This window comes from Otolemur garnettii, unplaced genomic scaffold (assembly GCF_000181295.1).
Source record: "Otolemur garnettii isolate 467f Iridium unplaced genomic scaffold, OtoGar3 scaffold00202, whole genome shotgun sequence".
NCBI lineage: Eukaryota > Metazoa > Chordata > Mammalia > Primates > Galagidae > Otolemur > Otolemur garnettii.
This window is the reverse complement of record NW_003852597.1, coordinates 465,157-478,450: the sequence shown is the minus strand read 5'-3', so window position 1 is coordinate 478,450 and position 13,294 is coordinate 465,157. Positions and strand designations below refer to the sequence as shown.

The 13,294-nt window shown below is 40.6% G+C and overlaps 1 protein-coding gene and 1 pseudogene across 1 annotated transcript in view; both read right to left on the bottom strand.

Annotated features, from left to right (window-relative positions):
* The window catches only part of ZSWIM5 (zinc finger SWIM-type containing 5), a 184,305-nt gene that overhangs the window by 14,315 nt on the left and 156,696 nt on the right, over positions 1-13,294 (bottom strand). The gene's annotated exons all lie outside the window — the stretch shown is intronic.
* On the bottom strand, positions 733-2,384 carry LOC111721913 (annotated as a pseudogene).

The following is a 13,294-nucleotide window of genomic DNA, read 5'->3' as shown; positions in this document are numbered from 1 at the left end:
GCTATAGGCGCCGAGCCAACCATAAATTCTTATTTAATGAAAGGCATCCTGCTGAGAAATAGAGAAATAATTGTTAGGTAAGTTTATATGCCACATGATTATGATTAAGTTTCTATAAATCATATTTCTGTATTATGCTTTCTGTTAATTCCAGAGCATAATATTCATGTAGCAATGGCAGGAATTACTGATTTTTTTTTTTTTTTTTTGAGACAGTCTCACTTTGTTATCCCTGGTAGACTTGGGCTGAAGCCATCCCCTTGCCTCAGCCTCCCAAGTTGCTGGGATTATAGGTGCTCACCACAACACCCACTTATTTTTAGATATTCGGTCTTGCTCTTGCTCAGGCTCATCTGGAACTCCTGATCTTAAGCAATCTACCCTTCTCTCCTCCCCTAGAATCCTGAGATTAGAGGCATGAACCACTATACCTGGCTGCTTTTTTTTTTTTAAATGTCCATCCTCTTGATAAGGCATGTACATCATGATTATTTAGTTGGAGCTAAATATTACTATCATACTCAAATGGTAAAATTTTGAGTATGTGATACTCAAATGAATCAGCTGAGCATTTGAGTATGTGATACTCTAATGTTACGAAATGAAGTCTAAGTCTAAGAAATTTAGACACATTATTTTTGATATACAAAATTTACATATATAAATTCAATAGCTGTACCTGGCTTTCACCTATTTTTGTGTTGAAATTTCTCATCATTTATAGTTTGTCCCCAGCACAAAATCCTGAGCCATGGGATACCAGGTAATAATATGGTAGTAGCAGAGTTTGCTTTTGCATACTGTTCATGATTCTGCAGATTTATCTGAAGCTTCCTTTTTCTCTTCTGTAGTATCAGTAAGTATTTTATCACATATCTTTGCTGTAGTAGGTGTAGGCTGGGGAGTCGCAGTGTGTTCAAACCCTTGGTAGTGATGCATGGGTGAAGGTGGCATAGAAGAGGCAATGGAAATTGCATCCTGTGATGATGATAACAAGATCGTATATTCATTTTTTTTTTGAGACAGAGTCTCAAGCTGTCCCCCTGGGTAGAGTGCTGTGGCTTCACAGCTCACAGCAACCTCCAACTCCTGGGCTCAAGCGAGTCTCCTGCCTCAGCCTCCCAAGTAGCTGGGACCACAGGCGCCCGCCACAACGCCCGGCTATTTTTGGTTGCAGCCGTCATTGTTGTTTGGTGGGTCCGGGCTGGATTCGAACCTGCCACCTTAGGTGTATGTGGCTGGTGCCTTAGCCACTTGAGCCACAGGTGCCGAGCCCGTATATTCATTTTGATCTTGATCCTTGGGAAACAGTTTTTTCCTAGGATGTCCCCGACTGTCCATCCAACAACATGCCTTCCTTGTTTAGATATATCATCTCTAATATCTGAAACATCCCACATGGCAAGAAAAGACTAAAGCATGAGCCCTCTTCTGTTTCTTGGACACATGGTTTATATGAGAAAGTGTTGTGATAAGCAATAGCAATAAGGAACATCTCAGTACAGATTATAAAGTCCTGGAGTCCTGTAGCCACAGCTTCTACAGTTTGCCATGCCCATGAATGCTTTTCAGAAATAACACCAACTTTTACCAACAAAGCAATAACTACTGCTTGCCAAAAAGAAACAAAAACCACCAGCTTTACACAAAGAAATTTTCCAACAGGTTGGATTGGACTCAGTTCTTCTTTTATAACTTTATAAAATAGCAAGAGACAATATATGGCAGACAGTTGTAACACATTGTTTATTATAACCAAATTCAAGTCCAAGCATTTGAAAAGCTAAAGTCATATATACCAAGCAGCTCATAAATTAAAGCAACAATGGTGTTGAATGGTCTGACAACTGTATATTGTGATACACCTAGTTTGCACCTAAACAGCAATACTTCTCCCATAGCTCGTGGTGGACAGCAACATAAAGAAGGAAAATGTTTCTGCTGATCTTTAACTTTAAGAATTAATCCCAGATTTGGATACTGGTTAGATAATTGGTAAGGAATCCCATAAAGTTGTAGATGATATAAGCTTCATAGCATTCTCTGAAGGCATCCACACATATTGCAATGCTGGAGTATTTCCAAGCTATCCAACTATCTAAACTGTATATGGGTACCATCCAAAGAATCCTTATTATTGGTTTTTGTAGTTCAGGTTGTATATAATGCACTAAGTGTTGGAATATCACCCACAGCGATATACATATAGTCAACAGCAAAAAGATTCTAGCAATGAACCAAACCTTTGTGTGTATGCCCACCTCCAGTTTTTATAATTCCCACACATATGGAGGAACCACAACCACTATGGACACCAGGTAGATGACCACTGCTAAAGGTCGAATCCATTGTGTCTAGTTCCTCTAGGTACAAGTGCAAAGCATGTTTTTATATAAATCAGTTCCAAGTAGCAAGGGAAAAGACCTCGAAGGAGACTGTAATGAGAAGCCCTGTTTTCTGATTATTTTGTCAATCTGCATACTATGGCGTAAGAGCTGTTGGGTGACTTTACCAACAGCACAAGCTGCCTACTTGGCTGGTGCTGTGCTTTCTGCTACTGCTCCAAATTATAGTCTGTCAGGGTTCTACCAAGGAGCAGTGTGGGCAGTGTCCTTTCTTTCACACCCCATGTCTACCTAGTTCTACTGCAGTGGAATCCCTGGAACTGCTCCCTCACCTAGGGATCGCCCCAAGCTCTACCTGCACCATGGCCTCGAGAGCGGAGGTGACCAGATTGGTTTCCAGGGATCCTGTACGCTCTGTTTCTGCTCTGCAGCTGCCCGCCTGCTTGCTCTTCTTTGGGACTTGTATTTCCTCCCTCTGGTATTTGCCAGTGTCTCTTCACCTAATTCTGCTGGTAGACTAGGCCCCAGGATCTCCTAACTCACTTGCATAGGACACCCGCTACACACTTTTATCTTTCTTTTCTTTAGTTGTTTTAAAGCCAATTGTATCTGCAAAGAGGATTGTGATACATACTTTCTTTTGGTTTCCATTTACCTGAAATACGGTTTTCTAACACTTCACTGAGTCTTGATATGACTTTGGGGATTAGATGTGTTTCCTGAAGACAGCAAATACTTGGTTTGTACCAAGTGAGCCAGTCTGTGCCTCCTTGGTGGGGATTTCAAGCTGTTTATATTTATTGAGGGAAATGATAAGTAGAGGAGAGTTCAGTTCATACTGTTATGTGGAGGGGACTGTTGCCTTGTTTTATCACTTGGGCCATCGTGGTAGCTAAGCTTAGTCCTGCAGTTTTTGGGTGTCTTTACTTTGCTGGTGGTCCGTTGTATTGGTCAGTGTATAGTACAGGTCTGAGAACTTCCTGAAGGGCTGGTCTTGTCTCAGCAAATTTCCCCAATGCTTGCTTGTCAGAAAAATATTTGGTTTTGCAGAGCAGGGGTCCTCAAGCTTTTTAAATAGGGGGCCAGTTCACTGTCCCTCAGACTGTTGGAGGGTCGGACTGCAGGCCCTGGGATGAGTTGGCTGCTAAGCAGGACAGGCAGCAACGGCCAAAACACCTGGCGGGCCTGATAATGTCCTAGGCACGGCCATAGTTTGAGGACGCCTGTTGCAGAGTATAGAACCCAGGTTTACAATTGTTTTGTTTGAGAAGATTGAAGATGGAAATTTACTCTCTTTTGGCTTGTAAAAGTTCAGCCAAGAAGTCAGCTGGCATTTTGATGGGTCTACCCTTCTAAGTGAGCTGCTGCTTATGCCTGGCTGCTTGCAGAATTTTCTTTCATTTTTACTTTGGCTGGGTTAATTACAATGTGTCCAGGACATCCTCTATTTGAATTGAGTTGGCCCAGGGTTTAGTAACCCATCAAGTAGACAAATGTCTGAAATCTATAGCAATATTAGAGAAATTTTCAGCTATAATACCAAGGCTTCTATGACTCTCCTTCATAATGTAGATGATGGTACACTTTGTGTAGTCCCATAATTCTCTAAGAGATAGCTTTGCTTTTAATCTTTTATTTTCTGCCACTTTAAATGACTGGGATAGCTGGAGAGCCTGGTCTCCAATCTTTGAGATTCTTTCTTCTCCATGGTATAATGTGTTACTGAAACTTTCTATTACATTTTGAAACTCTCTGAAGGACTCCTTCAATTCTTTTAGCTCTTTTATATTGTTTCTAATTGTATTCTTGGAGAATTTGTCCTATCTTTCCTTAACTTCTTGGGTCATATTTTGGATTTCTTTTTGCTCGTTTTCCACCTTTCCTTCATTTTTTTTTTATTAAATCACAAACACATAGATCATGTATACATTAATGCATTTATGGGGTATAATGTGCTGATTTCATGTAGAATTAGTAATGCTTACATCACACCTCATCTCCTTTGCTTAATTATTGTTAAGACATATATACTCTATACTAATAGATCCGACAGGTACCCTTGCATTATGCACCATTCACCCTCCCTCAATCTGACCTTCCCCCTCCCCTCCCATCGCCCCCATCTCCCGCCTTCATCTTGGGTCATCATAGTTGTGATCTATTCTTTATAACACATTTCCTTCATTATTTTTGCCACCCATAATCTGAATTCCCTGTCATTTCCACAATTTCTTGTAGTCAGGATCTTCTGAGGTTACTATATTGTCATCCCTTGTGGGAGGTGATCTGATTCTTCATTTTAGCTATGATTTTTTGTTGGTTCTTGCTTAAGGTGACCAGATTTTAACACTGGTAAAGCGGGACACCATTGGGGGGGCGGGGCCTGGGGGCAGGGCCTGACAACAATGCAAACTTTGATAAGCAGTTCTCGATAATCAGTTCTCAACAATTATTTGTTATTATTAAAGTTTAACATTATAAAATTAACAAAAATAATATAAAATGCACATCCTGGTGAAACAGCGTCATGGCAGCCGAAAACCGTATATTCCCTCCCTATTCTCCAATGTTCCCTAGCTTGTCGTGCATTCTTTCCAAAATTCGGGGCTTTTTAAAAATGCCACAGGATGCAGGACAAATTGTTAAAAATCAGGACTGTCCCACCAAAAGCGGGAATGTTCTCTTCCCAAAGCAGCTTCCCACTTCTGGGGAGATGCTCCAGGCTTGGGGGCACCCTGAGCCCACCCTACCAGGGAGGGATTTAGGAAGGTGCTATACTCTCTGTCCAGCTGCCTGTCTGCCCACGCTGGAAACATCATTTCTTTCTCTGCTCAAAACACGGGCCACCTGCCATGGTGTCTGGCACTTATAACAGGCCAAAAGGTACACTGGTCACCTTACTTTGGGGGCGGGGGGCTACTTGTTTGTTCCAGACAGTTTGGCTCCTTTTGAGCTAATTGTCCTTGCCTAGAAGCAAGGAAGGAGCCAGTCTCCTTCTGATACCTTGCCCAGGAGGGGAGTAGGGAGTTTACATTAGCCTTTTTACATTAACCTCTTCATTCCCAAATGGAGTTACGTTAACCTTTTCTGCAGCTGATATATTCCCTTCCCATTCTCCCGCTGTTCCCTAACTTGTCATTCATTCTTTCCCCAAATTGGGACTTTATTAAAACGCTGTGGGATGCAGAACAAATTGTTGAAAATCAGGACTGTACGGCCAAAAGCAGGACGTCTGGTCACCTTATTCTTGCTCATGTGTGCTTTCTTCCTCTTGTTTGTGGTTATGCTCTTCTTATGGAGGGTTAAAAAATATCCTACAACACTAGGGGGCACTCTAGTAACACAAAAATCACCACCACTTTTGGATGTGAAGCTGCAAGATTGGAAACTGAATTTCACTGTGTGCAGGTTGTCAAGGAGATAAGAACTGGTTTTCCTACTCTGGGAGTGAACAATGTGCAGGCAGTGAGGTTGCTCCAGACCAGAAATGTATGCCACATAATCAAGGGCCCCACAGCCTAGCTCTGAGAAACTGTGTGACCTCTATCAATGAGGCAGGGAACATCAGTTGTAAGAGTTTTGACAAATGTATAATGTCATGGATCCACCACAGTATCATATAGGATAGTTTCACAGCCCTAAAAATCCCCTGTGCTCATCTATTTATCCCTTTCCCCATAACCCTGAATTTCTGATGACTACTGATCTTTTTACTGTCTCCATAGAATGTCATATAGTTGGAATTACATAGCATGTGGCTTTTTCAGATTGGCTTCTTTCAATGTGCAGGACACATTTAAGGTTCCTCCATGACTTTTATTGTAGCTTTATAGCTCATTTCATTTTATTGTCAAATAGTATTTGTTTATGTGCATACTCCACAATTTATTTTATCCATTCATTTTTTGAAGAACATCTTGGTTGCCTCCAGTTTGCAGCAATTCTGAATAAAGATGCTATAAACTCATGTGCAGGATTTTGTGTGGACATTAAGTTTTCAAATCGTTTGGGTAGATACCTAGGAGCATGACTGCTGGTTCACATGGTAAAACTAAGTTTAGCTTTGTAAAAAAGTGCCAAAGTGTCTTTCTTTTTTGAGACAGAGTTTCACTATGTCACCCTCAGTAGAGTGCCCATGACATCATAGCTCACAGCAACCTCTAGCTCTTGGGCTCAAGCAATTGTCTTGCCTCAACCTCCTGAGTAGTTGGGACTACAGGTGCCTGCCACAACGCCCGACTAATTTTAGAGATGGGGGTCTTGCTCTTACTCAGGCTGGTCTTGAACCTGTGAGCTCAGAGTAATCCACCTGCTTTGGCCTCCCAGACTGCTAGGATTACAAGCGTGAGCCACTGTGCCCGGCCCAAACTGTCTTTCTGAGAGGCTATACCACTTTGTATTCTTATCAGCAGCAAATAAGACTCCTGTTGCTCCACATCATTGCCAGTGCTTGTTGTTGTTAGTGTTTTGGATTTTAGCCATTCTAATACTGTGTAATGGTATCTCACTGTTGTGTTAATTTGCAATTCCCTAATGACACGTTATGTGCAGTTTTAGTTCATCTTAGCCATCTTCATGTTCTTCTTTGGTGAGCTGCCTCTTGAGATCTTTAGCTTATTTTTACATTTTAAAATTTTTTTGTTATTACTTATTTAGAGACAGTCTTTCACTCTGTTGCCTCAGGCTAGAGTGCAGTGGCATCACAGCTTATAGCAACCTCAAACTCCTGGGCTCAAGCAATCCTCCTGCCTTAGCCTTCTGAATAGCTGAAACTACAGGTGCATATCTGGCTAATTTTTTCTATATTTTGTAGCAAGGGGGACTTGCTCTTTCTCAGGCTAGCATTGAACTCTTGATCTCAAGAAATCCTCCTTCCTGAGCCTCCCAGATTGCTAGGATTACAGTTGTAAGCCACTGTGCCTGGCTCAATTTCTTTACTAGATAGAAGTCTATTCAGGTTCTTTTATCTCCTTCCGTAAGTTTTGGTAGATTATGTTTTTTAAGGAATTGGTGCATTTCATCATTTATCAAATTTGTGGGCATAGAGATGTTTATTTTTTTATTTTTTATTTTTTTTGAGACGGAGCCTCAAGCTATCCCCCTGGGTAGAGTGCCATGGCATCATGCTCACAGCAACCTCCAACTCCTGGGCTCAAGCGAGTCCCCTGCCTCAGCCTCCCAAGTAGCTGGGACCACAGGCGCCCGCCACAACGCCCGGCCATTTTTTGGTTGCAGCCATCATTGTTGTTTGGCGGGCCCAGGTGGGGATTCGAACCCGCCACCTTAGGTGTATGTGGCTGGCGCCTTAGCCGCTTGAGTCACAGGCGCCGAGCCTTTTTTTTTTTTCTTTTTTTTTTCATAGAGATGTTTATAATGTTCCTTTATTTTATTTTGAGATAGTCTTGTTCTGTTGTCTGGGCTATAGTGGGCTATGGCCTCAGTCTTCCTCACAGCAACTTCAAACTCCTGGGCTCAAACAATCCACAGCCTTTCAGAGTGCTAGGATTATAGGTGTGAGCCACCATGCCCAGCCAATATTCCTTTATTAGCTTTTAATGTCTATGGGATCAGTACTGATCACCCTTCTTTAATTACTATAGTCATTTATGTCTCTCCTATTTTTTTCTTGGTTAGCCTGGCTACAGATTTATTAATTTTACTGATCTTTTCAAAGAATCAGATTTTGCTTTCATTGATTTTCTCTATAGTTGTCCTATTTTCAATGTCATTGATTTCTGCACTAATTTTTATTATTTTCTTCTACTAGCTTTTGGTTTATATTGCTCTTCTTTCTGTTTTCTTAATATGTTAGTTTAGAATACTTATTTCATTTTTAAATATTTTTAAAATTAGAAACAATTTTATTACTGATTGATTTTTAATAAAGTGAGAATTTTTTTCCAGATTAATATGAAGACATAAATGATACATTATATTGTTTGCATTTGTCAGATAAATGTTTATTTTATTTTTTATTCACTTTTTTTTTGAGACAGACTCTCACTTTGTCACCCTCAGTAGAGTGCTGTGGCATCATAGTTCACAGCAACCTCAAACTCCTGGGCTTAAGTAATTCTCTTGCCTCAGCCTCCCAAGTAGCTGAGACTATAGGTGCCTGCTACAACACCCAGCTATTTTTTGTTGTAGTTGTCATTGTTGTTTTTAGCTGACTTGGGCTGGGTTCAAATCTGCCAGCCTTGGTGTATGTGGCTGGTGCTGTAACCACTGTGCTACGGGCACCAAGCTTTAGTTTCTTTTTTTTCCTAGACGGGATCTTGCTCTATCACCTAACCTGGAGTGCAGTGGCATGACTGTAGTTCACTGCAATCCTCCTGCCTCAGTCTCGTAAGTAGCCAGGACTGCAGGCACATACCACCAAGCCCAGATAGTTTAAAAAATTCTTTGTAGAGAAGGGAGAGTTATACTATGTTGCCCAGGTTGGTCTTGGACTCCTGGCATCATGCAATCTTCTTGCCTATAATCCTTGTAGTGGCTCATGTTGGGATTACAAGGATGAGCACTGCACCAAGCCAGATTATTGATTTTTAATTTTTTTACTAATATCTCAATCTGTTACCAAGATGAGTGCAGTGGTGCAATCATACATCATTGTAACCTAGAAGTCCTGAGCTCAAGCAATTCTCTTGCCTCAGCCTCCTGTGCCACCCTGTCCAGCTAACTTAAAATTTTGTTTTTGTAGAGATAGGGTGCCACTATATTGCCCAGGCTGGTCTTTAAGCCTGGCTTTTTAATTTTTATTTTGTTTGAGACAGAGTCTCATTTTTTCACTCTTGGTAGAGTGCTGTGACATCATAGCTCATAGCACCTTCAAACTCTTAGGCTCAAATGATCCACCACAACATCTGGCTATTTTTTGTTTGTTTGTTTTTGAGACAGAGCCTCAAGCTGTCCCCCTGGGTAGAGTGCCATGGCATCACAGCTCACAGCAACCTCCAACTGCTGGGCTCAAGCGAGTTTCCTGCCTCCACCTCCCAAGTAGCTGGGATTACAGGTGCCTGCCACAATGCCTGGCTATTTTTTGGTTGCAGCCATCATTGTTGTTTGGCGGGCCCGGGAACCTGCCAGCTTAGCCGCTTGAGCCACAGGTGCCGAGCCAACGTCTGGCTATTTTTAGGGACTGGGTCTTGATTAAGCTCAGACAATCCCTCCACCTTGGACTTCCAGGCTGCTAGGATTACGGCATGAGTCACCACACCTGGCCCTACTTTTCTATCATATTCATTCAATACTATAAATTACCATCCGAGCTCTGCTTTTGCTGCATTCCACACATTTTGGTCAGTTGTATTTTAATTTTCATGTAAGTCAAAATATCTTAAAATTTCCTTGAGATTTCTTTGACTTATGTTAACTTTTTAATTATTATGGGTACATAGTAGTTGTACATCCCATGTGTTATTTAGAAGTGTGTTGTTTTATCTCCAAATAATTTGGGATTTTTCCAGCTATCTCAATGTTATTGATTTCTAATTTAATTCCACTGTGGTCTGAGAGCATATTTTGTATGATTTTCATTCTTTTAAATTTAGCGAGGTGTGTTTTATGGTACAGAATGTGGTCCATCTTGGTGAATGTTCCACGTGAGCTTGAGAATAATGTGTATCTTGCTATTGTTTGATAAAGTACACTATGAATTCATATTTAAAATCAGTTAATTGATGGTTCAATTCAATATATCCTTACTGATTTTCTGCCTGCTGGATCTTTAAGTTACTCATAGAGGTATGCTATATTCTCTAACTGTATTTTTAGAGACCATGTCTTTAATACATACATAAATAATTTTTTTAATAAAAACAAAAAGACTGTCTTTTTAATAAGACAGTCTTATTTTGTTGTCCTTGGTAGAGTGCTGTGACATCATAGCTAACAGCAACCTCAAACTCTTGGGCTCAAGTGATTCTCTTGCCACAGTCTCCCAAGTACTGGGACTACAGGTACCTGCCACAATGCCCAACTACTTTTTTTTTTTTTTTTTTTTTTGAGACAGAGCCTCAAGCTGTCCCCCTGGGCAGAGTGCCATGGCATTACAGCTCACAGCAACCTCAAACTCTTGGGCTCAAGTGATTCTCTTGCCACAGTCTCCCAAGTAGCTGGGACCACAGGTGCCCACCACAACGCCCAGCTATTTTTTGGTTGCAGCCGTCATTGTTGTTTGGCGGGTCCGGGCTGGGGATTCGAACCTGCCACCTTAGGTGTACGTGGCTGGCGCCTTAGCTGGTTGAGCTATAGGCGCCGAGCCCCAACTACTTTTAGAGATGGAGTCTTGCTCTTGCTCATGCTGGTATTAAACTCCTAAGCTCAGGCTATCTACCTGCCTCGGCCTCCCAAATGCTAGGAAATAAATTAAATTTAAAGAATATGACAATAATAAACTGGCTAAATGATTATGCATGCTTTCCTGGGAGAGTATAATTATCCACAAACTTTTTGTTCTTAGTGTAGCTAGCCTGGTAGTGAATCCAGTATGGAAAAGAAGACCAGAGTGTTGAAAACACATCCTATGTGGGTTTTTCTTTTCTTTCTTTTTCTTTTTTTGTTCTTTGGTAATGGCTCTGGCCTCTAGTAGGAAATATTTTAGTAGGAAATATTTTAAAAGGTAAAGCATATAAACTTGGTTACAGATATGTTAAATGTCTGCGTAAAATGAAGACAAGTGCTGTTCAGTGTTTATACTTAGGGGCTACTTGCTTACTTTAACACTATCCCTTTCTTGTTTCGTCCATCTGTCTATCTAATTCATTGCTATAAAAATATATAATATACAATTTGCCATTTTAATTGTAAATATTTTAAGTATAAAATTAAGTGGCATTAATAATATTTACAATGTTATAGAAACATTACCACTATTTCCAAAACCTTTCATCTTCCCAAATGAAGCTCTGTGTCCATTAAGCAACACCTCTCTATTGCTTCTCCTAGCCTCTGGTAACCACTAATCTACTTACTGTCTTTATTACTTTGCCTCTTATTAGGTACTTCATATAAACTGAATCATGCAATATTTATTCTCTTTTGTCTGGCTTAGTTCACTTAGTATAATATCTTCAAGATTCACTCATACTGACTCGGCGCCTATAGCTCAACCGGCTAAGGCGCCAGCCACATACACCTAAGGTGACGGGTTTGAATCCCTAGCCCGGACTCGCCAAACAACAATGACGGCTGCAACCAAAAAAATAGCCAGGCGTTGTGGCGGGCGCCTGTGGTCCCAGCTACTTGGGAGGCGGAGGCAGGAGACTTGCTTGAGCCCAGGAGTTGGAGGTTGCTGTGAGCTGTAATGCCATGGCACTCTACCCAGGGGGACAGCTTGAGGCTCTGCCTCAAAAAAAAAAAAAAAAAAGATTCACTCATACTGTAGCATGTATGAGAACTTCTTTCTTTTTTGAGAGTGAAGGATAGTTCATTGTATGTGTATAACGTATTTTGTTTATTGATTCACATATTGATGTATACTTGGGTTGTGTCAGCTATTGTGAATAATTCTGAAATAAATATTGGCAGGTAAGTATCTGAGTTCATTTTCAGTTTTTCCTGGTACATACCCAAGAGTAGAATTGCTGGGTTATAGTAATTCTATGTTTAACTTTTTTTGAGGAACTACAAAACTTTTCCATAGCAGCCACACCCTTTATGTGCCCACCAGCAATGCACTAGGGTTCAAATTGAAAACACTTGTTATTTTCTATTTTTTAGATGATAGCCATCCTAGTAGCATTTGCATTGACCTAATGACCAATGATGCTGCATATCTTTTCAGGTTCTTATTGGTCATTACATATTTTCTTTAAATAAATGTCTATTAAAGACTTTCATTCATTTTCATTTATTATTTTATCATTATCTTTTAGAAGTGAGGTCTCATTCTGTTGCCCAGGCTGGACTGCAATGGCATCATCATAGCTCATTGTATCTTCAAATTCCTGGGCTCAAGCCCTCCTCCTGCCTCAGCCTATGAAAGTAGCTGGGACTATAAGCACACACTACCTACTATGTTCAGCTAATTTAATTTTTTTGGTAGAGAAGAGGTCTTGCTATATTGCTCAGGTTGGTCTTGAACTTCGGGCCTCAAGTGATCCACCCACCTGGACCTCCAAAAGTGCTGGGATTGTAGGCATGAGTTCCCCCCACACCTGGTCTCACTCATTTTTATTTACTTACCTATTTAATTTTTTTGAGACAGAGTTCCACTCCATTGCTCTGGGTAGAGTGCCATGGGGTCAGTATAGTTAATAGCAACCTCAAATTTTTGGGCTTGAGCAATCTTCTTGCCTCTGTCTCTGAAGTAGCTGGAACTACGGTCATGCACAACTACACCTGGCTAGTTTTTTTATTTTTAGTAGAGACATGGTTTTGTTCTTGCTCAGGCTGGTCTCAAACCCCTGAGCTCAAGCAATCTACCTGCCTTGGCTTCTCAAAGTGTCCGGATTACAGGTGTGAGTCACTATGCCCAGTCTCTCAATCATTTTTAAATTGGATTGTTTGTGTTTTTGTTGTTGAATTATAGGAGTTCTGGATATTAAGCCCTTATCAGTTATATGATTTACAAATATTTTCTCCTATTCTGTAGGTTTCCTTTTTACTTCCTGATAGTGTTCTTCAATGAACAACATTTTAAAATTTGGTGAGGTTCAATTAATCTATGTTTTGTTTGGTTGCTCATACTTTTGGTGTCATATGTAAAGGTCATAAGGATTTATCCCTATGATTTCTTCTAAGAGTTCTACATCTTTAGTTTTTATACTATATTTTTAGATTGTTGGTCTCATCTCTTACTTTAATCTATCTGTGTCTTTATATTTAAAGTTACACACAACATATAGTTGAGTCTTTTTTTTTTTTTTTTTTTGAGACAGAGCCTCAAGCTGTCCCCCTGGGTAGAGTGTCGTGGCATTACAGCTCACAGCAACCTCCAACTCCTGGGC